This window comes from Myodes glareolus, chromosome 25 (genome assembly GCF_982192425.1).
Source record: "Myodes glareolus chromosome 25, mMyoGla1.1, whole genome shotgun sequence".
Classification (NCBI taxonomy): Eukaryota; Metazoa; Chordata; class Mammalia; order Rodentia; family Cricetidae; genus Myodes; species Myodes glareolus.
The window spans coordinates 22,825,391-22,852,717 of NC_142050.1; the positions used below are offsets into that span (position 1 = coordinate 22,825,391).

General features: G+C 38.3%; 1 long non-coding RNA gene across 1 annotated transcript; it reads left to right on the forward strand.

The window, feature by feature from the left end:
* Positions 1-27,327, forward strand: LOC148117851 (uncharacterized). Its single transcript, XR_015736673.1, has 4 exons — positions 1-185; positions 4,047-4,142; positions 8,015-8,130; positions 25,520-27,327. It is a non-coding gene; the product is annotated as an uncharacterized LOC148117851 (long non-coding RNA).

Sequence of the window (27,327 nt, forward strand, 5' to 3'; positions counted from 1 at the left end):
CAGTGGTGAAGAGGGTGCTCGAACTGGCCTTGCCATGCATTCAGATTGATGACCACCCTAATTGTCATCATGGAAACTTCATCCAGTAACTGATGGAAGCAGACGCAGAGATCCACGGTTGAGCACTGAGTCGGACTCCCAGAGTCTAGTTGAAGAGACGGAGGAGGAATAATATAAGCAAAGAGGTAAAGATCATGATGGGGAAACCCACAGAAACAGCCTACCTGAGCTAGTGGGGCATCACTGAATCTGGACTGACACTGGGGAACCTAAAAGAACTGAACTAGGCTCTCTGAATGTGGATAACAGTTGTATGGCTGGAACAGACTGTGGGGCCACCGACAGTGGGGCCAGGATTTATCCCTAGTGCTTGAAGTGTCCTTTTGAAAGTCATTCCCTATGGAGGGATACCTTACTCAGCCTTGATACAGGGAGAGGGAGTTGATCTTACCTCCAATTGATCTGCCAGACTTTGTTGACTCCCCATGGGAAATCTTATTCTTTCTGAGGAATAAATGGGCGCCAGGGTGGGGGGAAGGTGGAAGAAAGGTGAGGAGAAATCGGGAGGAGGGGCGAGAGGGGGAACTGTGGTTGGTATGTAAAATGAAAAGAGAAATTTCAAATAAAAAAGAGTAATTGCATAAATGTTTCAAAATTTTACTTTAACTCTTCATCACTGAAAATAAGATAGAATAGAGAATGGTGACCGCATTGACCTTTGATCATGTGAAGTGTGCTGGTGATTGTTTAAAGTGCAAATACGATTAGTTGTGCACCATTTTCTGTTTACTTCTGTCTGTCATAGCTTTGCTGTTGTTTGTTTTTCAACATTAAGGGAGTCGTACTTTTAGACGGATGAGTGGCTCACAGCAGGTAGATAGTACATAGTAACTCTCATTAATGCCACGGGTCAAAGATTGCATTCTACATCTCTGGTTATATCTCCATTCTTGGAGAGAAATTAGACCCTCATAAACTACCACCGACTGGCATTTGTATTGTTCTTTCTTAATATGCAGGTGAGTAAACAGAATCATAGTGGTTGTGAACTTGCCTAAGTTCCTAGATCAACCAATGCCAGAACTATGATTTTAACTCAGATCTAGCTGTGTTGAACTTTTTCTACATTATTAGCTGTTGGAAGCATAGCATAAAGGTCCTTGAGCCCACAGATCCTCAGAGAATTCAGAAGCACACTCATCTCCAGAGAATTCAGAAGCACACGGAAGGAAAAATGAAAAACCTGCTCTTCCATCCAGAAAGCTGAGAATTGGGAGTGATAAATAGGACAATGATCTGCATTATCTGTTGGACCAGGTCATATTGAGCTCTTTTTTTGGGGGGGGTTATTTATTTATTTATTTATTTATTAAAAATTTCCACCTCCTCCCCACCTCCCAATTCCCTCCCCTCCATCCACTTCCCTTCTCCCCTTCATCCCTTCCTCCATCTCCAATCCTAAGAGCAGTCATGGTTCCCTGCCCCATGGGAAGTCCAAGGCCCTCCCCCCTCTATCCAGGTCTAGGAAGGTGAGCATCCAAACAAACCAGGCTCCCACAAAGTCAGTCCATGAAGTAGAATCAAAACCCATTGCCATTGTCCTTGGCTTCTCAGTCCGCCCTCATTGACAGCCACATTCAGAGAGTCCGGTTTGATCACATGCTCCATCAGTCCCAGTCCAGCTGGCCTTGGTGAGCTCCCATTAGATCAGTCCCACCATTTCAGTGAGTGGATGCACCTCTTGCGGTCCTGACTTTTTTGCTCATGTTCCCCTTCTTCTGCTCCTCATTTGGACCTTGGGAGCTCAGGCCAGTGATCCAATGTGGGTCTTTGTTTCTATCTCCATCCATCTCCAGATGAAGGTTCTATGGTGATATGCAAGATATTCATCAGTGTGGCTATGGGACAAGGTCAGTTCAGGCACATTCTCCTCTGCTGCCCAAGGAAAAAGCTAGGGACATCTCCTTGGACCTTGGAACCCCTCTAGAGTCAAGACTCTTGCCAACCCTAAAATGGCTCCTTAATCAAGATATCTACTTCCCTGCTCCCATATCCACTCCTTTTCCATCCTAACCATTCCATTCCCCCAAGCTCTCCCCAATCCTCCCTTTCTCCCTACCAGTCTCTCCTTACACCCACCGCACTCCCACTTGCCTGCACCCAACTTTTGCCTGGCAATCATGTCTACTTCCAATATCCATGAGGATAACTATATGATTTTTGTTGAGTTTACCTTCTTATTTAGCTTCTCCAGAATCACGAATTATAGGCTCAGTGTCCTTTATTTATGGCTAGAATCCACTAATGAGTGAGTACATACCATATTCATCTTTTGGGATCTGGGTTATCTCACTCAGGATAGTGTTTTCTATTTCCTTCCATTTGCATGCAAAATTCAAGATTTCATCGAGCTCTTACAACCAAGACCAGAGGTAGTTTAGTAATCTAAATGACCCTAATAGCCAGAGGCTTTGTGAAGTTCCCACAGCCAGGACCAGAGGTGAATAATAGCCCAAATCACCCTTAGGCCTGTAAGATAGCAACATAGTATTTTTCTAGAACCTGTTTTCGTGGAAGACATGATACGAACCCTAAGTTAAGTTTCAATGTAATTATGCTTCCTTGTGCGATGGGGTCTATATTATACCAGAAAGCTTTCTTTCCATATTGTACTGGACTTAAATACATTGGGAATGACTTACTAGACGCTGGGAAAGCTGATCCAGGTTGATGAAGTCAACTGGTACTGGCTTTGCATTCTTATATCTTTGCGTGGTTTGTTTCCCTGCCTGGACATCTGCAGGGATCCCTTTAATCACCCACTATAAACCAGTCTTGCATTTAGTTTGCATTTAGTGTATATGACTGCCTTTTCACAAAACTAAAAGTTAAAATGCCAACCAGTGTTGAAACTAATATTTGCTGAAAAATACATGCTTTGAGTTATTCTGGTTCTACCTGTCCCAAAATAAACATAATTACATGCTTATAATTGCAGTCACCTTAACACTAAATTATTTCCCCCTTACGCGATGACCAAAGCTGTTTTATAATTAGTCTGTTTTTTGATTCTCAGTGATTTCTCATTCTTTGTTTCTGTACCATATGGTGGTGTTTTATTCTTGTGAATCCAGATCCATTAATAAGATGATTAAGTTTGTTATATGTTTTATGTATATATTATGGTTGCATGTAAAATGTCTCCCACAGACTTATGTATGTAAACACTTGATTTCCAGCAGGGGAAGGAGCAGTGCCATTTCTTGAGGGTTATGGTCTTTCTTGCTTCCTGCTTTGACTCTCTGCTTCTTCATTACCATCATGATATGAAACTCTTCAGTCTCCATCACCACAGGCTAAGCTGCTTTAGTTGCTATGCTGTCTCTGCCTTCCTGGACTGGCATCTTCAGAAACCCTGCAGAGTGAAGCCTTTCTCCTTTTTCCCTGTCAGGTACTTGATTACAGAGGCTAGGAAGGTAATACAGTGTGGAAAAGTACTAGATAAAGGATGTGAATATGGCTTGGTGTTTAGACTTATTTCATGTGTATGACGAGTGTATTGCCTGCATGTATGTTTGTACACCATGGGAAACCTGGTGCCCAGGGAGGTTAGAAGTAGACATCAGATCTACTGGAATTAGAATTATGGATGATCGTGAGCTACCATATGTAGGTGGGGGAAATCAAGATTGAGTCCTCTGCAAGAGCAATGAGTGTTCTTAACTGCTGAACCTTCTGTCCAATCCACAGTGTTTAAAGCTCTTGTTATACATTGTGAGACGAAGACCAAGGATCCCTGGAGCTTTCTGGACAACGAGCCTAGCAGAATCTGAGAGCACTGGGTTCAGTGATATACCTTGATATGAGATGGAAAGTCAATGCGAAAGACACCTGAGATCAATGTCTGACGAATACATACATATACATACATATTCAAAAATACATATACGTTTACATATATCCATACAGCCATACAGCATTCTAGAAAATGCCTTATATTTTAATGCATATTAATGATTAACTGTTTATTAAGCAATGTTTGGCAGAATCAACAAAGAATTTTATGAAGCAGCAGTTCTCCATGATCTTTTATTAACATTTGGAGAAATTTGGTTCATGGTCAGAAGATGCAGAACTATTAAGTAAGTATATGCCATCTACTAATGCTATCTTCACAATAAGGAATTATGTGGTATAGGACTGATGATGTGTCTTATTTGGTAGAGTACTTCCTTAGCATGCACAGTACCATAGGTTTTACTTAAGACACACGTTCAAGAAATAGGTATGGTAATCCCAGAACAGTGGAGGGTAGAAGCATGGGAATTAGAATTTCAAAGTCACTCTCAGTACTACACAGAGTTTAAGGCTAGTTTGAAACCCTGATATTAAAAAATATATATGTAGTAAAAATATTAATAGTGCCAAAGTAAGGCGCCTGCTAATTTTTACAGTGTTATTGCCTCTTTCGAGATCTCAGAGACCTGAAGCAGCTTGCCCAACTTTGCATAGCTTGCCACTGAAGACCATGGCCAGAAATAGAAGTACATCTAACTCAAAGTCCATACTTTCCATGAAGAGGAGGGAAGCAATTTTAATAAGGAATGTGAAGATTAATACATGTATAACCTAACTTTTTAAAGGCTCATCACCTGAAAACAAATTATTTTCAAATGGAATATTTAACATAAGCTTCTGGCAGTGGTGAGATACTAAAAGTTACTGCCTAATATATCAAGTGTTTACAGAAGTTTCTGTCTTGCCCAGTCTCCCAGTCATTAAGTCCGAACAAAACACACAAAGGCTTATATTAATTATAAACTGACTGACCTACTAGCTCAGGCTTATTATTAACTCCCTCTTGCAATATAATTTAACCCATAATTATTATCTACATTTAGCCACGTGGCTGGGTACCTTACTCAGTGAGGCATTCTCATCTTGCGTTCTCTGTGCCTTGGTTGCAACTACAGACTGAGCCTTTCCTCTTCCCAGAATTCTCCTAGTCTGGTCACCTCACCTATACTTACTGCCTGGCTATTGGTTCATCAGTGTTTTATTAAACTAATACAGGTGACAAATCTTTACAGGGTACAAGAGCATTATCCCACAACAATCACGTGAAAAATAAAACTGTAAACATGATAGAAAAATTGAAATAATTTTCTTTCATTTAATTTTGTATATCTAAATCTATATGCATCCGCAAAAGTGTTGCGACTGGATGTTGGAGCGTTAAACAACACAGTCAGCCAGATGAAATTATTCATGTTTCTAGGAAAGAGGATCATCGAAAAGAATCCATCAAGACTTCATTAAAAATAGGGACATAATGGAACAAAATTGATACCAAGAAAAGACTTGATGTATCGGTAAACTGCCTGCATGCTAAACAATCTTTTAAATGATTTAATTGCTGCTTAGGAATATAAATAGATAATTTGGCTCACTAAAAACAAGACTGCCTGCTTACTAAGCTTATTTTGCAGAAACTTCTTTGCATTTTATTCCCTATTCAGTTAAATATAATGCACTGGGATTTATATTTGTAAATACACACACACACACACACACACACACACACACACACACACATTCTCCTGTAAGCAATTTACAGAGACTGAGCCTAGATATCTTAGACTTTTATTTGTGAGAAGGAGATATTTTCATAGTATTTTTACTTTGGGTTTCCATAGGGGAAGGGGACAGATGATGGAGGCAAATATTTGAGAAATGAAGGACAATTACTGTTGTCTATAGAATGGGATGCTACTTTGAAGAGGGTGTGTTTGGTTGAAGACGACACCCTCCAGTTTTTTTTTACTCTGGTCTGCTGATGATATTTTAAACCTACTGAAGTCTATTGAGTAAGAGATGAAAAGCTAGCTCAGAGCATTACTTTCCCTCTGTCGTGGTTATATTGTGTTTGCCAGTTTAGTTGTTTTGCAGACAGGTGATGTTTCTCTGCTGATTTGATTTTCATTTTTGTTAGGAATATTCCTAAAAAAAATGAGCCTCTCTGTCGATATAAATAATTCCAATCAGACCAAATCAAACCAAATTAAAAGATATCCAGGTTTAATTGAACGTCTGCACCCTTGGGTGGCCCGAGGAGGAAATGAAAAGCCAACACTGAAGAGGAAGAGAGAAGACCACGTGTTTATTTTCTGGGGGGCAGTTTAAATACCCCCTGGAAGTAGTCTTGACCTTTCCTAGGTTTGCGGGGCTCAGGGGAAAGGGACTTCAAAGATGGAGGCCAGGAGCTGGGATTACATTCCAGACTCTTTGTGTGGATAAAGGCGCATCAGCTCAAGTCTGGCTACTTCCTGCAGGCATGGGGCGACGTGGGGGAGGGGATAGCTGGGTGTTGGTGGGTTCATGCTCAAAAGAGGTGTGGCTGGAGAGGCATCCTGTTTACTGTCATTTGAGCCACCCAAGAACATAGACATCCAGTTAAACCTGGATATCTTTTAATTTGGTTTGATTTTGTCTGATTGAAATTATTTGTGTCAACAGAGAGGCTTGTTTTTAGGAATATTCCTAGTAATTTTGATTCTGTCTTCCCTTTTAGAAAGGGATATATTCAAGTTTGAGAGGGTTTGTTGGGGGTAGACTTTGATAACTTTTCATCTTTAGTTTTCAAAGTTTTCTTCCTCAAGAAAATTTTTGCTTAAATACGTGTTGGATACTTTTCTGCTTATTGAAAAACACATTTACCTCATTTCATGAGAACTTGATAATACATTTGTAGGTTTGTTAATAAGCTAGTACTTCAAAAATGCCTATGGAACACAAGTTAAACAATATGACATCCTGCATTATAATTCACTGGCAAAATAAAGTCAGTGGGGTGATATGTTCTTGGGACTTCCAAAAATGTGAGCCAGGAGAAATGAATGGATAAATGAACTATAATGGATCAGCAACTGGGATGTATTCCTCTTTGACTCCTGTCCATATTAGAGATGCTTACTGACTTTGTCTGGTTTTAGAGAGAATTATAGATGTCTGAGTCAAACAACAGAAGCAAGATCTTCCTGAAAAAAAAAAGTGAGGGCTTGAACACATTGTTGCTGAGTCATGGGTGATTCCAGGATCTGGTGATGGGTTAGCTGTCTTGGTTTAACTTTGGTGTGACTGAGAGTTTTCTCCTCCATGAGTATAGACCTGCCTCAGTGGCCATCATAGACCTTGGAATCTGGAGAGCACTGATCTTGCTAATCCTCTTATTACATAATGTTTATGCATGCTCTAGCCTCATGCTGTGACTTTCTTAAAGAAACACAAGCAGAAGTTGGTTACTCAGGTGGGCCTTAGACTCAGTGTGTTTTCTTCCTTATACTCTGTGTGACTTCTGTCTGGCAATAAATAATGGGCAGAAAGAGAGATGTGATAGGTGTACCAGGTCATTGAGACTAAGGGGATTGAATATAGACCATCCTATTAAGATTTAAAATTCAAAGAATCTTGTTGATAACAACATAGAAATATCCTAAAGTAACAGAGCAAGCATGGTTTTATAGCATAGTAAAGCAGAGGCGATGTAAATTAAAAGATAAAAAAATGTTTAAGTTACTGGCACAGCTGAGAATCTTTTGGCATGTGCGTGTTTGGCAAATCTAAACAACAGCAAAATAACCACAACTCAGTGTAAAAAATAGTACCTAGAAGTATTTTAAGGTATTAAATCATGACACCTTCTGCTATTGAGAGCAGGTCACTATTAGTCCAGGGGTGAGACTTCAAAAGAAACTCTATGAATTAGAAAGGAAATTAGGAAGGAAAAGCCCATGTACCCACCATTCTTCACCCTTCAAAATAGAAGGAACAAAGATTTCAAAACGTGCTTTTGCTAATCTTTAAATTTTTCTTTATAAGAACTGCTATGAAAAAACTGCACATTGATATAATAGAATATCACGAGTTCCTTCTTGCTTAAGTGTGTGTTTTGTTTCTATGCTGTCATAAATGACCATAAACTTGTGACTTTCATCTTTTTATCATATCATTCTAGATGACAGAATTTTCACAGAGGACAAAGTCGGTGTCAATGCAATGCAATTTCTGCTTGGAGTCTCCTGGAAGAGTCCACTTTCCTGTATTTCTCCATTTCTAAAGCTGCTGCATTTGGTGAGTATCCTCCATCCTCAGACCCATCCGTGTTCCATCACGTTAGCCATTCTTCCTGTGACGTGTCCCTCTGACCCTCTGCCTTCAGACCCTCTTTGTCTTTTAGAGACATTGTGATTATATGTGGTCCATCTGGATTAACCAGAATAAACATGTCTTAGTATTAACTGCATACACAAAGTCTAGCTTTCTATTTGAGAAAGTATTCACTATATGTGGGATTCATTAGAGGGGTAATTCTTCTGCCCTACCACAGACTGTAATTTTTGGATAAAATAAATGTATGAAAAAGTCTACTGTTTCAGGTAGTTAAAAGAACTACCTGCTGTTTGTGTGTACACATGGCTAGAAAAATTAAAAAGTATTGAAGAGTTTGTCTTTTATCCAATACCACTCTCTAGTCTTTACAAGTTGCCAGTTTTATAACTTCAGCTTCTATTTATTAGGGCGGTTAGCTCCCATCTCCAAAGAAATCACCTGTGGTGTGCTCTTACAAGTCATTTACCCCAGACTCTTTTTAGTGGTACCTGACTAGGAGCTCACACTACTTTGGGAGGTCAGTTTGTCAGTGCCATAGCCCAGAAAGTTCATTGTCATAATCTCTGAGGTATTGAAAGATCTGAGTGAGTATAGTTTTCTTGGACAGCAGAATTTCTCAGGCAGTCTTCAGGCACAGCTGTGCCCTTTGGTTTCGCTGACACAATAGGAAGCCATTGCATCCTTCTCCACTCTAAGATTTAATCATCTTTTTAGCCATCTCTGGAACATTTGAAGTTTAGTTCTTGTTTAAACAGTGCTAGGATGGAATCATGGGCTTTTTGTCTACGAGGCCAATGCTTTTGTACCGACTTAACACCCTACTCCTTCCTTGCAGTTCAGAGGTACCAAAATAAAATGCCCAGGATGGGTTCCTTTATATTAAAAGCAATTTAAATTCTTATTATTAATTAAATTTCTTTGACATTTTCAAACATGTATAAAGCACAGTCTAATTACTCTTCTCTCCCACCACTATCAAGTCCTTCCTCCCTGAAAATTCTCCCTTTTCCTATGTTTTTATTTTATTTTATTTTATTTTGTTTTATTTTATTTTATTTTATTTTTGTTACCTACTCAGTTTAACCTTGACTTTTGTAACCATGGGTTGTGAACTCTAAACTGGAGCCTCATGGCCTCACATCCGATACACTCCTGAAGACAATGCCTCCTTCTCTTTGATATTTCAGTAGCCAAGATCTCCTCTTGGAGGTGTAGGCCAGAAGAACTCCCTTCCCTATTCATAACTGGTTGTTGACATGTCCAGTTATGTAGCTCCAATACTGGTAATTATGGTGCCTATGACTTTAAGATGGCAGTGACAGGGACTGGAGGATGGCTCAGTAGTTTACATCACTTCCTGCTCTTGCAGAGGACTTGAGTTTGGTTCTCAGCAACTACATAGCAGCTCATAACTGTCTGTAACTCTAGTTCCAGGGAATCTGATATTCTCTTCCGGCCTTCATGGGTACCAGGCATGCATGAGGTGCACATGCATATATGCAGGCACCCACACATGCACATGAAACAAAAAAAAATTAAATGGAAAGGATTGCAATGGTTGTGTATGGCCTATCAGACATCCTCTTTCTGAATCTTCAGGTTCTTACGTTCTTTCTGATTTCTGTTCCTTGATATTCCCTAGGTCTTAGAGAAGGTGTGTAGGTATGTTCTGGCCTATCTAAGTTGCCAACTGGGAAGGGATAATATCAACTTAAGAACGTCCTCCAGATTGGCTTCTGGGTGTGTCTATGGGGGTATTTTCTTGTTTGCTGTGGGCAGTATCATCTCTGGGTACGTGGACTTGGGCTATATAAGAATTCTGTGGAGTAAGTCAATAAGCAATGTTTTTCAATGATTACTGCTTCAAGATCCTGCCTTGAGTTCCTGTCTTGGCTTGAGCAAGTAGGCCTCACCAGATAATGTGTTGTAACACATAAGCCAAATGAATCTTCTCTCCTAGCTGCTTTTGGTCAAAGTAAAATTTTGATCAAAGCTGCTATTTTATCAAAGCGACAGAAAAGCAAGTACACTAAAAGAAAAGTTTCTCAGACTAAGACTGAGAGCAAGTAGGTCTCACCAGATTGAGGATACACCTCTTCTTATCACTGGAGAAATTTTTTATTTGGTTCATCCATAACTTTTCATTTATTTGGAAATGCTATTAATTAAAGTTCCTCTATTGATTCTCAATTTTGGTGTTCTTTTGTCTTTTCTTTTGCTTTTATTTGTTTTCTTTATTTTTACTTATTGAAGAGTGCCTTCACATCATTTTTAAAGCTTTTAAATGGATGTTTTGATTTGTCAAATCAGTTTCTATAGAGACACCCTTATTTCCTGGTTTGTGTGTTTCATCCACCTGTGTCCTTTGTCTTTGGTTACAATGTATTCCACCCAGAAACTCTAAAGTTGTGTTTAAAAGTTCTCCTCAGTACCTGGATATTTTTTTCTCTTCTGAGGGGTTCTTCTCTCTTCTGTTTATCTTGGTCATTCTCCCTATTGGTGTAGTCTTCTCTGCCTTCATTTAGTTAGCTGGAGATCATTCACTGGTCATTTATATTTAACACTAAGGGAATTTATTTACCATTTAGGGAATCATGTAGTTGATGTTGTATTCTCTGTGTGAAATGTTTTGTGGACTGGAGCTCTTATGCCATAGTGAGCAGAACCTAAGCCTTTGAGTGAATGTTGGAAGGAAGAAGACTGCTTACTGCTATCAGTGTGAGATGCTAGACTATAGTTCAATCTGCATGAGAAGACTGTTGTCTAACTGGTTCATACGCATGCCTACAATGAATCCTTGTTCCCAGCTCTACTCTGTTCTTGGTACTTGCTCTTCTGCTGTCTCTGATCTGTAATATTTACAGAGTTCTGTTGGGTATGTTCTTTCTCCTATTCATTCCCTTTGCTTTTATATCCAGCTATCAAGTCAGCACATAGCCTTCTTCTTCAAATATTCCAGAAATGTGTTGAATATGATGTTTGGAGATTGTCCTTCTCATTCCTTTCACTGTTATCCTTTGTTACTTTAGTTAGTATTTATTATAATCTCACTGAAGTATACAGAAAAAAAAGAGTTAATGGATGGATATTAACATTTTGAGTTAAAAATCCTACACTGGCCGGGCAGTGGTGGTGCACAACTTTAATCCCAGCACTCAGGAGGCAGAATCACAGGTCTCTGTGATTTTGAGGTCAACCTAGTGTGCAGAGTGAGTTTCAGGATAATTTAGGATCGTTTCACAGAGAAACCCTATCTTGACTGCCCTCCCCAAATCCTGTATGGTTGGGACTAAGAGATGGTTTACTAGGTAGTGTTTGCTTTGTTCACACGGGGACTTGAGTTCAGATCCCTAACACCCAACTAAAATCTGGGAATGCATCTGTAACCGCAGTGCAAGGGAGGTGGAGACAGGAGGATGACAGGTGCTTGGTGGCTCTAGCCACAGCGACACCTTGTCTCAAAAACTAAAGTGAAGACCAACTGTGGCTAACATTCAGCATTGACCTCTGGCCTCTACATGCAGCCATATGCGGGAGATATGTATATACACATGCACACAGCTACACACACACACTAATATAGATGAATACATATGGAAACAAAATCTCTTACAACAGTTAGTCAAATGTGAGAAAGACAAACACAAGGACAGGTGGGCAAAACATGCTTGTGAGTCATTTATTCCCTAGGTATTTCAGTTATAGTAGGTCAGTGTCTATTGGAGTATTGGAGTTCATCAGCGAGAGGTAAGAAGGCAGACAAGTGCCATGATTATGTGATATTTACCACGGAATTTTAAGAATGAAAACTTTTTTTTCTGAAGCTTCTCTCACTTCAAATCCACCCACAGCTGTTTAAAATATATAAGAATATAAAAATCTACTCTGATTATGCCTTTTATTTTATTATCTTTTATTATTCTACCAAACTTTTAAAGAACTTTTTGAATAATTTTAAATCTGGTGTATCATAGCTGTTTGGTCACTATAATAATATGTAATAGAGGATTTGTTGTAGGATTTGGGGTTGCAAATACAGTGGTGAAATTGGGTGATTAAAAACATCTGAAATATGATTGTTGGGTCTCAGGGGAAGTTCCAGTCATCATAAAGAGAAATCAATGAATTAATTCATCTGGGATTTCCTGACTATGATGGTAGGCCTGGAATCTCTCTTGGTGAAAAAGAATCAAAATATGGGTCAAAACAAGAACAACCTAGAACCTGTGGTACCAAATGACAACCTACATTATAAAGCTACTATTTATATGGGTAGCATGCAACTCTGTTGAGAAACTTATAACACCCATTACTAACAGTGTGCTGAGTAACCTGGAGATGATTTCACATGTTGGTATACACATGACGTGGGTCTCAAAATCACAAGAAGGATATCTGACAGGGATGGGAGGAGCTATGGCTCAGCTGCTGTCCCTTCCAGAGAACCTAGGTCAGGGATAAGTCACACTGTCAGGGCAATACTTGTAGTCCAGCACTAACTTAAAGGAAGGATGACTGCTTCTTCACTTTTACCTTTAAAATCTTACCCAGAGTCCAACCCTGAACTAGAACTGGGATGAGAAGGATTTTCGGGGTACATGGTTCCACCTTGCTAAGTTGACAAAGAGTGTGAGGCTATTGCAAAACTGTTCAAACCATAACTCCCGGATTTTTCAGAATTATCACTAATGTTTGTTGAATGAATGCACAGTGAACACTTGCATTTGGTAGGCAGTAGGGATCACAGTGAGTGATGTAGGAAGTCCTTCTGTATATGTATTGCTTTTATTGGTTAATGAATAAAGAAATTGCTTTCAACCAGTGACTTAACAGAGTAAAGCCAGTTGGGAAATTTGAACAAAGATATAGAGAGAGAATAGGCAGAGTCAGTGAGATGCCATGGAGCTGCCTACAGGAGACAGATGCACCAGAATCTTGCTCATAAGCCACAGCCACATGGTGATACACAGATGAATAGAAATGGGTTAATTTGAGATATAACTTATCCAGAAATACCCTTAAGCTATTTGTCAAACAGTATTGCAATTAATATAGTTTCTGTGTGTTTATTCCTGGTCTGAGCAGTCAGGAAACAAACAATCGGCCTTTGACTACAGTAGAGGACAGTTTGTCTTTGAAGAGTTTTAATATACTTGAGTGGAAAAAAAAAACATTTACTTAGGTTCATTTAGTTCAGTATCTCACATATTCAGTTGAGAATATTGAGAAGATACTATTTAGTAAGCCTGTCAAGTAGGCATTTCACATTTTTATGTGCTTTATATTCTAGAAAATCAATCTGTATTTTTATGTAGTTGAATGATGGGTATATACAGGTTGATAACAAAACAATTAAGATGTTTTCAATGAAGACTAGATGGTCTCAGGAAGTATTCCTTGTCAAGCCAAATTTGGAATGGTCAGCTGTAAACAGATATAAAAGATGGGATTAAGTACAGATGGACCAACTTAGACAAACACTCGACTCCTCCCCCAACTATAATGTGTTGGGAGAACCGGTTGGCAAAGACAATGGTAGAGGAAGTTGGTATGTTTAGCTTGAGTGAGATCATGAAGAAATCAATATGCCATTGTTGACAAAAATAATGGCAGTCACTAAAATGTAACATGAGGGCTGGCTTGCTTGTTGGAGTTTCTGTCCTGCCTGGCACTCCATAGCTGGCAAGCCCCAAAGAAAATCACACAGAGATCTCCACAAGTTATAAAACTGATTGGTCCATTAGCTCAGTCTTCTTATTTGCTCTTATATCTTATATTAATCCATTATTCTTATCTATGTTAGCCACATGGCTCTATACCTTTCACAGCTGGGCAGGTTATATCTTGCTTCTCAGTGATCTGGGCAGGAATGGTGCAGGGAGCTTCCTATTTCCCAGAATACTCCTGTTCTCTTTGTTCTGCCTCTACTTCCTGTCTGATTTTCCTGTCTATACTTCCTGCCTGGTCAATCAGCATTTATTTAAAACATGATTGACAGAATATAGACAATTCTCCCATACCACTGAAAGGTGAAAAACATCAAGAAAACACTTGATTATATACTGGGTTTCAATTAATTAATTATTCAGTGCTCAGGATCAAAGTCAGAATCTGTGTATTCTAGGCTAGTGCTCCGTGACTGAGCCAAACCCTTGGTTCCAAGTAATTTATTACTAAATTATGACACATATTAGATCCATAATGCTGTTAAGGTAAGTATGTTTGACACATTTATTCATTTCTTATCTAGTTGCCACAGTACCTTCAGATAAAATGTTCATAGTTTTAAATTATATGTCTAGTCCTTGTTCACGTCTTTCTTCTTGTATGAGCCGGTAAGTTGCCATTTCTCGGCACCTATCACCCTGTATCTTCTCAATATAGTAGTACCACATTTTCAGGTAAATGATGGACTACAAGTTAAAAAATTATAAAGAGTTAATTGACTCCCAACGGTTGAACACTAATGAAGAATAGAGTCAAAACTGCCAGGGTTCTGGGGTATGTGCATGTGTTTAGCTCAGTCACTGGCATATTAGTTCAGTGTCAACCCTGGCTTCCACCTTAACTGAAACTTCCTGTTTGGAACTCTCTGAAATCCTGGTGAGGTGCACTGACTTCCTTCTTACCCAGAAACCATTCTGTATATTGAAATTCCTTTTAAATTTGCTTTTATTGATGACCTGTCCTTCACATTTTTCAAAATTTTGTTAAAATTTCTCATCAGCTCACCTTCTGTAAATTTTAGCCACCCCATGTTTATTCTTTCAAAGGTACCAACTGCTGACATTTTGTTGAGAGAGAGGGGGGATAAATGCACTTTTAAAGTCTGCACAAACATCAGTATAAGCATATGTGTGGAGTAGTATTCTGGAACTACAGTGGAAGTGGCTAGGAAGGAGAGAACAATGGAGACTTTTGTTGAAATTGGACTAAGGAGTAAATGGAGCCTGAAGTAGGGCTGGGCAATGGGAGATGCAGTAAGAAAAAGAATGCATCAACAAACTGCTTCTCAGTTATGAATGGTGGCATAGGCCTGTGATCTCTGTCACTTGAGAGTCCCAGGGAGGAACATGACAAATTCAAAGCCTGCTTGGGCTACAGGTTAAGTTCAAGACAAGGCTGAACAACTTAGAAAACTTGTCTTAAAATACAAGATAATAAAGGGCTAAAGATATCTCATTTGCCTGTCCCTCCAGATGCCTGAGATCCAATCTCTAGACCACAGTCCATATTAACTTACAAATTGATTTCAATTTTCAAAAGGAGAGAATTTTAGAGAGCTATAGCATAACAATGTGAATGAGCTTCACTCAGTTTTATACCTTAAAGTCATTAGGATGGGGAATTTTACACGAGGTCTTATAAACCCATAGCCTTTAAAAAAATACACCCACCCATGTTTACCAGGGTATTACTAATTGGATTCAGCAGTTTATGAAAACATTTACAGAAGTAATGTGAAATTGGGAAGGAGATATTTTGAGAGGTTCCCAGGGGGAGCTGGGCAGAGTTGAGGGATGGGAATGACCAAGATATACTCTATACAGGTATGAAATTAAAAGGAAGTAAAGAAAATAATTAACTCAAAAATAGAATTTTTATGACATGATAGAGAGTTAATATGTGGGCAGTGTACTTGAAGTTAAAATGACTATTCTCACAAAAAAGAAAACAATATAACGAGGCTAGAGATTTAGAGCAAGCAAATGTTTGTTGCTGAATATCCAGTTACAGGTACAGTGCCTGCCTTAGGGAGCTAAGGCAGAAGGCGGAAGTGAAGAGAGGCAAGAGATGAGAGGAAAGATATAGTTAGCAACAAGCTGATCATCAGTAAGAAATGGACCACTGGAGGCAAGTAATTTGGATTCACGCTGGAAATTCAAGGAAAGAAAGAAATAAAAAAGTACCATCTTGCAATAAGCCTTGATTTCAACTGTAAAATTAAATGACAGGCATCCTAACAAACTCCTCAGGAAAACTTTGAGGGTGATGTGATAGATGTAAGGGAATCTGGCTGCTCATCTGGCTTACAGCCAGAGGGTATGTGCTTATATTATTGAAATAAACTATAAGGAATTTCAAGGTTCTTTGACTTGCACCTCTACCAAGAGGTTCATCTTTCTTTCTTTTTGTTTTTATAAATATACATTTACAGAATCTTGACTTGCTTTGGTCTGGTCTTGTTCATATGATTGATGAACTATGAAGTTCATCAATCAAAGTTCATCAATGAACCACAAATGTCGATTCTCAGTTGCTTGTCATTCTAAATGTTTTGCTCAGGTTGAACTTGGTCATTTGCTATGTTGTGTGAACAAGGTCTTCCATTTTTCTAATCACCATTTTCATTGTTATTTTCTTATCATCCTGGTCACTGACAGCAGTAATGTCATTATTGTAAAAAATTATCAGCAAAAGGGAATGCAGTGACTGTGGTTAAAGCTATAAGCAGTGTTGGGCATAATTAGGTAATTGTCCCTTAATTTTCACATGCCCTTAAATTAGAAGAAAGTGCATTACATGAGAATGGTGCTGAGCAAAATGATGAGTGTGGAATACTATGAATATGTTTCAGAAACTCTTGCAAATGTGTGCTTCAGTTCACCCACTTCCGGATTAATCTTACTTTTTGACACAAATTAGAATACTTGATCATTCCTTATGTGGCAAGACAATGTTTGGTGTCTGTTTAGAATAAATTTAATCACAAAAAAACAAAACAAACCTATGATGTGTAGAGTCCTCAAAAGCAGGATGAAAACATGTTGGGCATTGGATTTGTGAACAGAGTTTGCGTATTTCTTTAAAAAACAAACAAATGAGCAAAAAACCAAACATGTATTTCTTTCACAGTGTGGGTCCCAGAGATGAAACGTAAGTGCTCAATCTTGGCAGCATGCAACTGCATTTACCCTAGTGATATATTTAGCTGGCCCGAATTTGACTACTTCATGGCCAACACTGAGTCACAGAGCCAAAGAGAATTGTAATGGAAAAGGTTATTTAAGGTATATTTACTTTTTTTGTGAGAATTTGCAGGTTTATGAGATATTATATTTTTATACCAGAAACTGGAAAAACAGTTCTAGAATGTTTTTAAGCATAAACAAACAAATGATAAATCTTATTTTGGTTTGGATTCATTAAAAAAAATCTGGACCCTACTGCCAAGGTTAACGCTTATTACATTTAACAACATCAACAAGCCAAAACAAAACAAATATCAGTAAATAACAAATATTAGTAAAAATCATAGTATGTTATGTACATGGAAGCAATCATCTTGAATTTTGCCTTTGAATCTGCAATTTAAAATCTATATGAAATTTTGTTAATGAGCTCTCAATTGAATAGAAAATCAAAGGCTCTCAAACCATTACAGTGTGACATTTTTAAACTTTCTATGAAATTAGAAAAATTGTAAGCGCTTGATGAGTCATTTTAACATAGGGTATTCTTGATGTGTATTAGGCAGGAAGCCATCCTGGACTCCAAAAGATGCACCATTTACTTAAGTTTAATCTTATTTTGTAGATACGCCAAAGGGCTGGAGAACAAAGCTTTCATATTTAATGGAATAGAACTGTAGCACCATGCCAGTAACCCAAGTCCTTTGGAACAAAGCCCTGAATCAGATTTGTTTCGGAAAATGATTCTAAGTTCTCTAAACAGTTGTCATGGGGCCTTTGCTATAAAGTCATTCCCTCAACAATTACTGACTGGATATCACTGACCCTCGTGACTGTTTACATAATGTGTGCCTATGTGCATAGTATAAAGAACATCATTGGTTGACTCTGCAAATATCAAATTATGAACAAAAAACCTAATAGAGGTGCAAGAATAAGTGATCACAGAGATCCAATCTGCATAAGTACACCTTTAATACCTAAATGGTGCCCTACTTTATTATTATGGAAGTATGCATGCTTTTATAATTAAAATTTCATCATGAAGACTTAGAATCAACAAGGAAAAACACAGAGAATATCTATTTGCTGATCTTCAATAACTGTAGCATACTGTTTACTTTAAAATGATTCTAAAAATAGTCATTGTGAAATTCTTCAGTTGCTGGACTTAAAAGAATAGATTAGGTGTTTTGGCCAAATTCACTGGGACTCTTTTGTAAACCTAAGGTCAGTGTTAATATAATGTAGGATAGTGAAAGAAAGATGAACTTACTCCCCGCACATGACATATGCATGTAGAATATCTATCTCGATATAATTTACTCTCAGAGCAAGCCTGTAGATTTCAGAATTCTGAATTAAATTTGTTGGACATGTGAATGAGGATGATGACTCTGCTTGCATTGGACTCCTTTCATAGGCCCGCTTCCAATTGCTGCTTATTTGATGTGACTGATGTGACTTCATGTTATTTAGTGTCACTGTCTTCCAGAAGTGCTCCTCTATAGCAAGTCCAAAGTCCATTTCTTCAGGAAATTGATGAGACCAAACTGGAGAACAGCTGTGGGTCTGCAGAGGAAGTGCTGGCCGAGTTGTTAAAGGCTTTATTCTACCATTTGCCCCAACTCCCCATTCACTGGTTTTCAGAGGGAAAAGAGTTTATCTTTGAAACCATGGGAAAAGACCAAGCCAGTAATGAAATGATTCCAGCCTGGGGCAATTTCTGCTAGGATTCTTCTCTTTATGCCAAATATATTCTGGTGGACAAATTTATTTTCCTACCCAAATTATGAATGAATCATTGACTTGTCAGTCTAAACTGAGTCATTTGCTAGCATGGAAACCTACTGTGCTAAGTAAGTTTAAAGCATATCTCTCTTGTTTCTTTTGCAGAAAAAGCAAGTTGGGTCAGATTGTGGAGAGTCGAGGGCCAGAGGGATTCTTTCCCCTTGTACTAGAATTACAATTCGGTTTCATTGCTATTCAGATGTTAAGATCTGACCTACCTAGGCAGAAGCTTGTGGGTAATGGACACCACCCACACCTAAGATGAAGTATCAGGTGTAGTAGGCCCTGGGGAGCTGTGTGTGGATTGCTCTTCAGATTTCAGTCTGTGATGCTGAGATTGTGGTAATCCATCGACCCACTAACAGCTTTCGGCACTTTCTATGTGGTCTCAGGTTACAATGCAGATGTGGACAGTTATCTGTCCTGCCTCGATGCGATGGTTAGCATAATTTCTCAGAGCTACAGGACACATGTGTAGAAAAGAGAGAGGGAGCTTCTGGTAGAGTGTGGGAAAGAAGTTTTAGGGTACCTCTTTCTTTCATATCATTCGGAATCTCAGTACGGTGGGGATGAAGCAATCTTAGAAACTGGTTGTTGGGAGCGCTTTAAATGTAAACACACTACTCCTGTTTTATAGAACTCTGTAGGAGCTTCATTTTGCATTTGGTGGGGCAAAAGGTATTACTGCTAATTAGAACTTCCTTCAAACTTCAATTTCATTTCTTTAATATTTTTAAGCAGTGAACAAAGAACTATAGTTAGTGCACTGGGAATTTCATGTATTTTCCCTGCTTGATTCCAGACCTACACGACGACCTGTTACAGAACTCGACCTGAGCTCTCTTCATGCCTTCTTTCCTGGAAGAAGAAGCATATTTTTTTTATTTTTTTAAAAAAAATCTCTTATATTTTGATACTAAAATATAATTTCACCATTTCTCCCTTTATTTTCTCACCTTAAAAATCCTCCCATAAACATCTTCCCTCTCTTTCAAATTTATGACATTTTCATAAATGGTTGTCACATGCATGTTTAAGATGTCACTTGTCACTTCCTTTGTAGAGCCTGTCCTCTCTACCACATCCTTTAGCACAGTATCAGTTTGCTCTCTGTGCTCATTGGAGCATATGGAGCAGTCAGCACAATGCTTATCATACTCCATCTTAGCTGTCTATTATGATTTGCTAGGCTCCATTCAGTCTACTTGTTTCACAAGTAACTCACACACTGAATAAAAATAATTAGGACTTATTCCATGCCAAAATGTTATGTGAATATTGAGGAACTAGTTGGGAGTTAGGTGCTGGGATATAGAGCTTGTATTGTAATGCTGAAGATAAAACAATTAGACAAAGAAGATAATCATAGACTTAGCGGATTATCATAAAGCCAGCAATTAAAAAAAATGAGAGACTCAGTACCCAGAATGCAGTGGAGATGTCAGCGAAATTTTTCGGGAAGTTCACGGCTGACCACAGACCAAGAGTTTAAGAGTAAATGGGTTCTATTGTGAGATAATAATTTTTGTCAAGAATGTTCTCCACAAGCATAATAATATCAAGGTAGCAAAAGAGAGCTTGGCCTTTTGGGGATAAAAGATGAGAATAAATGAGTCATTTAGAGACACACAACTCCTTACCATAGGCAGTTATTCTTTATGAAAAATAATAGTACATTACATTCAGTAGAATGAAAGGAATTCATCATTCCTTTACTCCTTCATTTATATTTAATACACTATACTAGAAATATGAAAATCAGAACAGCAAAACAGCTTTCTTAACATGTAATGTCTTCACTAACTAGATTTATTTTTAAAGCTTATATTTTTAATATTTGCTGTATAGTAATAAATTTTACAAATAATAATAAACAAAATTAATGATTTGACTTTTGGCTAGTAATATGCCTGAGGCCAACGTGCTATTATTGCCAATTGTGTATCAATTCTGAATTTTAAAAGGATATATTTACAAATTCAATATTGTACACTGCATTGCTTTACTATCTCAGTTGAATCAGAAAAAGACATCTAACTTAACCTGGGCAAATCGGGATATTTCCCCAGAAATTTAGAGGAAGAATCCAAGAGACTGAGCACCTTACAGTGACAATAGATGTGGAAACTGAAAGATTGAGTAGAGCTAGAGCCATTCATTTCAGAGCAATAAATTCCAGAAATTTGGGAGTAGAAGAGAAACCATCAGAAGTTGAAGAATCCAATTAATAGAAAGAAGAAACTCGATAGAGTAAATATACAGGGAAGTAAAATTAAGACATGCAGCTCATCAAACTAGAGTGTGTTCTTAAAGACTCCCCAAGTCCCTAGTGAATCACATCAAGCCCAGACAAGTTCTACTCAGGGCCCCTGAAAATGTGTACGATGCAATATCCCCCCCTCCCCAGACACACAGAATTTATTGGTGATAGAAAGATACATATGCCCATCAGAAAGCAACATTATAAAAAAAAAAAAAAACAACCCTTAATTCTTCGCAGCTTTTCTTGTGGCCAATCTGACTCATTTCTAAAGGGACTGCACCTCCCACATCTCCTGCCCCAGGGCTGCTAAAAAAAAAGGCAGGTGGGTCCAATTAAGACTGTGGTTCTTTGATGTCAGAAATGAGTGTTATTTCAGGGTACAGGGCCAGTATAGGCAAGTAGAAGCTGTTGGGTAAAATATAAACTCAATTTTCTAGGCAGACCTTTCTCTCAGCCAGCAGAAATGGAAGAGTCTTGCACAATACGTGTGGGATGTTTATTTTCATGTTTCTTTTCAATGCTTGAATTTGTGATTCCAGCAGTGTTCACAGACAAGAACAGTATTTACATTTGCTTAGCAGGGTGAGAAAGGATAATTTTATAGTTAGTATTAACAATATTTACATTAATAAGTTCACACGAACATAAGTTATAAGGTAATGATATTGTTTCTTTATATGGCTGAAGACACCATATTCTTAAGAGATTTGAAAATAGAATATAAATATTATGAATGTTATATTTTATAGTATATAAAAAGATATGGAATGAGATTTCACATAAAATTCTCTTAAATTTAAAATTATGATCTATAAACTTATTGCTTTATTTCTGAATTATTGCTATTTCCTTCTCTTTTTTTTTGTTCTGAGACAGGGTTTCTTTGTGTAACCCTGTCTGTCCTGAAACTCGCTCTGTAGATGGGGCTGGTGCTACACTCAAAGATCCAACTGTCTTGGTCTCCTGAGTGCTGAGATTAAAGGTGTGTGTGTGTGTGTGTCACCACTACCTGGCACTTCCTGTTTCTATTACTTCATAAGAACATATTCTATCTAGATTGAAACATAAATCATAGTAATCTAGAGGACCAGAATACCTGCTGCAAGATAGTATTTTCTGCGCATGATAGGGCAGTGGCATCCATACACTTAAGATCCCCATATTCACCATACCAGTCAATATGCCAACAAGGATGAGAAATTTCACAAGGCCTAGATAAAGAGTTACAAGCAACCAATGACTGCTGAGAGAGGAAGAACCAATTTCCTCCATCAACAGTCCCTCAATTGGTTTTCCAACCTTGCTCTAAACACAAGCACAGGACTTTTAATCTCGTCCCCTCCCCTCCCAGCCACCCACCGCCGGCATTCAGACAAACAGACCAGAGGTCCTGCCACCTGAGGTCACTATGTCATGCATCGCATGGCTACATCATTCATTGGGTGGTTGTGTACAGCGCTATGCATGTGTAAACTTTCCCTTTAAAATAAGTTCCAGAGCCTGTTTGGGCTCTGGGACAGGGTGGTGAGTGCAACCAGGCAGGAGTTCCTTTGTTTCAATAGCGTGCCTGCAGCAAGGTAGGCCTTTTGTCTGCGAGGTCCCTGGCCAGCAAGGGAACCTGATCCTGTACCAGAAGATCCATCGGAGGGGTGAGTGTGTTCCTGACCCGCGGCAGAAGCCCAGGGAAACCAGAGTACAGACATTCCTCAACCCCCTAAACTTCCTGGTCACTCTGCAGGGGCTTGTCTCCCCTGCTACTGACTTTCTCTTCCCATCCCATCCCAGCTTGTGCCCAGGCACCCCCTCCCTTCTTCCTCCCTTCTTGGGGCCATAAGTTCCCCCAGTTCAGCCTGTTTGGGTTCTGGGACTGGGTGGTGAGTGCAACCAGGCAGGAGTTCCTTTGTTTCAATAGCCTGCAAGCAGCAAGGTAGGCCTTTTATCTGGTTTGATTTAATTTAATTTTGGTAAATGGAACTTATCTAAAAACAAGTTCTTTTCTTTTATATTTTCCAACTTTGTGACATATAAGCTTTTGTAGTAAGACCTAATGATTCTCTGAAGTTCCTCAGTGTCTGTTTTTATGTCCCCCTTTTCATTTCTGATCTTGTTAATTTGCATGTTCTCTCTCTGCCTTTTGATTAGTTTGGATAAAGGTTTGTCACAATCTTGTTGACTTTCTCAAAGAACCAGCTCTTTGTTTCATTGATTCTTTGGATTGTTTTCTGTGTTTCTATTTTGTTGATTTCAGCCCTCAGTTTGATTATTTCCAGTCTTCTACTCCTCATGGGTGAATGTGCCTCTTTTTTTTTCTAGAGCTTTCAGCTGTTCTGTTAAGTCTCTAACGTGAGCTTTCTCCATTTTCTTAATGTGGGATCTTAGAGCTATGAACTTTCCTCTTAGCACTGCTTTCATAGTGTGCATTAGGTTTGGGTATGTTGTGTCTTCATTTTCGTTGAATTCAAGGTAGATTTTAATTTCTTTCTGTATTTCTTCTCTGACCCAGGGGTTGTTCAGTATTTGACTGTTCAGGTTCCAGGAGTTTGTAGGCTTTCTGGGGGTAGAATTATTGTTAAATTCTAACTTTATTCCACGGTGCTCTGATAAGACACAGGTGGTTATTAATATTTTTTTGTATCTGTGAAAGTTTGCTTTGTTACCGAGTATGTGGTCAATTTTCGAGAAGATTCCATGAGATGCTGAGAAGACGGTATATTCTTTCCTACTTGGGTGGAATGTTCTATAGATGTCTGTTAAGTCCATTTGATTCATTACCTCCATTAATTCTTTTATTTCTCTGTTAGGTTTCTGTCTGATTGACCTGTCCATTGGTGAGAGAGGAGTGTTGAAGTCTCCTACAATTAGTATGTGTGGTTTGATATGTGTCTTGAGTTCTATTAATGTTTCTTTTACATAAGTGGGTGCTTTTACATTAGGGGCGTAGATATTCAGGATTGATATTTCATCCTGATGAATTTGTTCCTGTTATGAGTATAAAACGTCCATCTCCATCTCTTCTGATTAATTTTAGTTTGAAATCAACTTTGTTCAAAATTAGTATGGCCACACCCACTAGTTTTTTAGGTCCATTTGCTTGAAAAAGCTTTTCCTAACCCTTTACTCTGAGTAGATGTCTGTCTTTGTGGGTGAGGTGTGTTTCTTGTAAACAGCAGAATGTTGGATCCTGTTTTCATATCCAGTCTCTTTGTCTGTGCCTTTTATAGGTAATTGAGTCCATTGATATTAAGTGATATTAATGACTAGCGGTTGTTAACTCTGGTTATTTTATTTTATTTTGGTAGTAGAGTTTGTGTGCTTCCCTTCTTTGAGTTGTGCTGGTGAAGGGTTGCTAGATGTCTGAATTATTGTGGGCATTGTTGGATTCCTTGAGTTGTGATTTTCCTTCTATTACTTTCTATAAAACTGGATTTGTGGCTATGCATTGTTTAAATTTGTTTTTATCCTGGAATATTGTGTTTTCTCCATTGATAGTGAATGAAAGCTTGGCTGGGTATAATAGTCTGGGCTTGCATCCATGGTCTCTTAGTTTCTGCAGTACATCTATCCAGGACCTTCTGGCTTTCATGGTTTCCATAGAGAAGTCTGGTGTAAGTCTGATAGGTTTACCTTTATAAGTTACTTGACCTTTTTCCTTTGCAGTTCTTAATGTTCTTTCTTTATTCTGTATGTTTTGTGTTTTGATTATTATATGGCGAGGGGATGATTTTTTTTTAATCCAGTCTATTCGGTGTTCTGTATGCTTCTTGAACCTTCATAGGAATATTTTTCTTTAGGTTGGAAAAGTTTTCTTCTATAATTTTGTTGAATATATTTTCTGGGCCTTTGAGCTGTAAATCTTCTCCTTCTTCTACCCCTATTATTCTTAGGTTTGGTCTTTTTATTGTGTCCCAGATTACCTGAATGTTTTGGGATGAGAATTTGTTGGATTTGCTGTTTTCTTTTGATCAGCATTTATTTTCTCTATGGTGTCTTCAACATCTGAAATTCTTTCTTCTATCTCTTGTATTCTGTTGGTTATGCTTGTCTCTGTTGTCTCTCTTCATTTACCTAGATTTTCCATATCCAGCCGGCCCTTGGTTTGTGTTTTCTTCATTGCCTCCATTTCAGTTTTCAAGTCTTGAACTGTTTCCATTATCTGTTTGATTGTTTTTTCTTAGTTTCCTAGGGTATCTTTTATGGATATACTCATTTCTTCAAACCTTTTGTTATTCTTCTCATCCATTTCTTTCAGGGAGTTTTTCACCTCCTGTTTAAGGGACTCTATCACTTTCATAATGTCAATTTTTTCTACTTCTTCTGGATTAGGGTGTTCAAGTCCTCCTGTTGTAAATTTGCTGGGTTCTCGTGTTTTCATGTTGTTTTTCAGTTTGTTGGAGGAATTCTTGCATTGGCGCCTGCCCATCTCTTCCTTCAAATGCTCTTCCATGGATCTTCTGGTACAGGGACCATATTTAAATAGACCTATAAGTTGTGAGGAAATAGAAGCTGTCATAAAAAACCTCCCGACCAAAAAAGCCCAGGACCTGATGGTTTTAATGCAAAATTTTATCAGAACTTCCAAGAAGAGCTGATACCTATACTCCTTAATGTGTTTCACATAATAGAATCAGAAGAGTCATTGCCAAATAATTTTTTATGAAGCTACAGTCACCCTGATTCCAAAACCACACAAAGACCCAACCAAGAAAGAGAATTACAGACCAATCTCACTCATGAACATCCATGCAAAAATTCTCAATAAAATTCTGGAAAACAGAATCCAAGAACACATCAAAAAATTATCCAGGATAGCCAAAACAATCTTATACAATAAAGGAACTTCTGGAGGTATTACCATCCCTAACTTCAAACTCTATTACAAAGCTACAGTCATGAAAACAGCTTGGTATTGGCATAAAAACAGAGAAGTCAACCAATGGAATTGAATAGAAGACAGGGATATTAACCCACAAACCTATGAACACCTGGTTTTCAACAAAGGAGCTGAAAGTATACAATGAAAGAAAGGAAGCATCTTCAATATGTTGGCAGAACTGGATGTCAACCTTTAGAAGAATGAAAATAGATCCATATCTATCACCATGCAGAAAACTCAAGTCCAAATGGATTAAAGACCTCAATATCAATCTGAACACACTGAACTTGATAGAAGAGAAAGTGGGAAGTAGTCTACAACATATGGGTACAGGAGACCAATTCCTATGTATAACCCCAGTAGCACAGATAATAGGGGCAACATTGAATAAATGGGACCTCCTAAAACTGAAAAGCTTCTGTAAAGCAAAAGACACTATTATTAAAACAAAAAGACAACCTACTGAATGGAAGAAGATCTTCACCTACCCCATATCAGACAAAGGTCTGATCTCCAAAATATATAAAGAATTTAAGAAACTAGACTTTAAAATGATAATTAACTCAATTAAAAAATGGGGTACTGAACTGAACAGAGACTTCTCAACTGAAGAAGTTCAAACGGCCAAAAGACACTTAAGGTCATGTTCAACGTGCTTAGCCATCAGGGAAATGTAAATCAAAACAACTTTGAGATACCATCTTACACCTGTCAGAATGGCTAAACTCAAAAACACCAATGATAGCCTTTGCTGGAGAGGTTGTGGAGTAAGGGGAACACTCATCCATTGCTGGTGGGGATGCAAACTTGTGCAACCACTTGGAAATCAGTGTGGCGGTTTCTCAGGAAATTCGGGATCAACCTACCCAGGATCCAGCAATACCACTCCTGGGAATATACCCAAGAGATGCCCTATCATATTACAAAAGCATTTGTTGAACTATGTTCATAGCAGCATTATTTGTAATAGCCAGAACATGGAAACAACCTAGGTGTCCTTCAATGGAAGAATAGATAAAGAAAGTGTGGAATATATACACATTAGAGTACTACTCAGCGGTAAAAAACAATGAAATCTTGAATTTTGCATGCAAATGGATGGAAATAGAAAACACTATCCTGAGTGAGATAACCCAGGCCCAAAAATATGAATACGATATGTACTCACTCATTAGTGAATTCTAGCCATTAATAAGGGACATTGAGCCTATAGTTCGTGATCCTAGAGAAGCTAAATAGGAAGATGAATCCAAAGAAAAACATGTGTTTATCCTCCTGGATATTGGAAGTAGGCAAGATTGCCAGGCAAAAATTGAGAG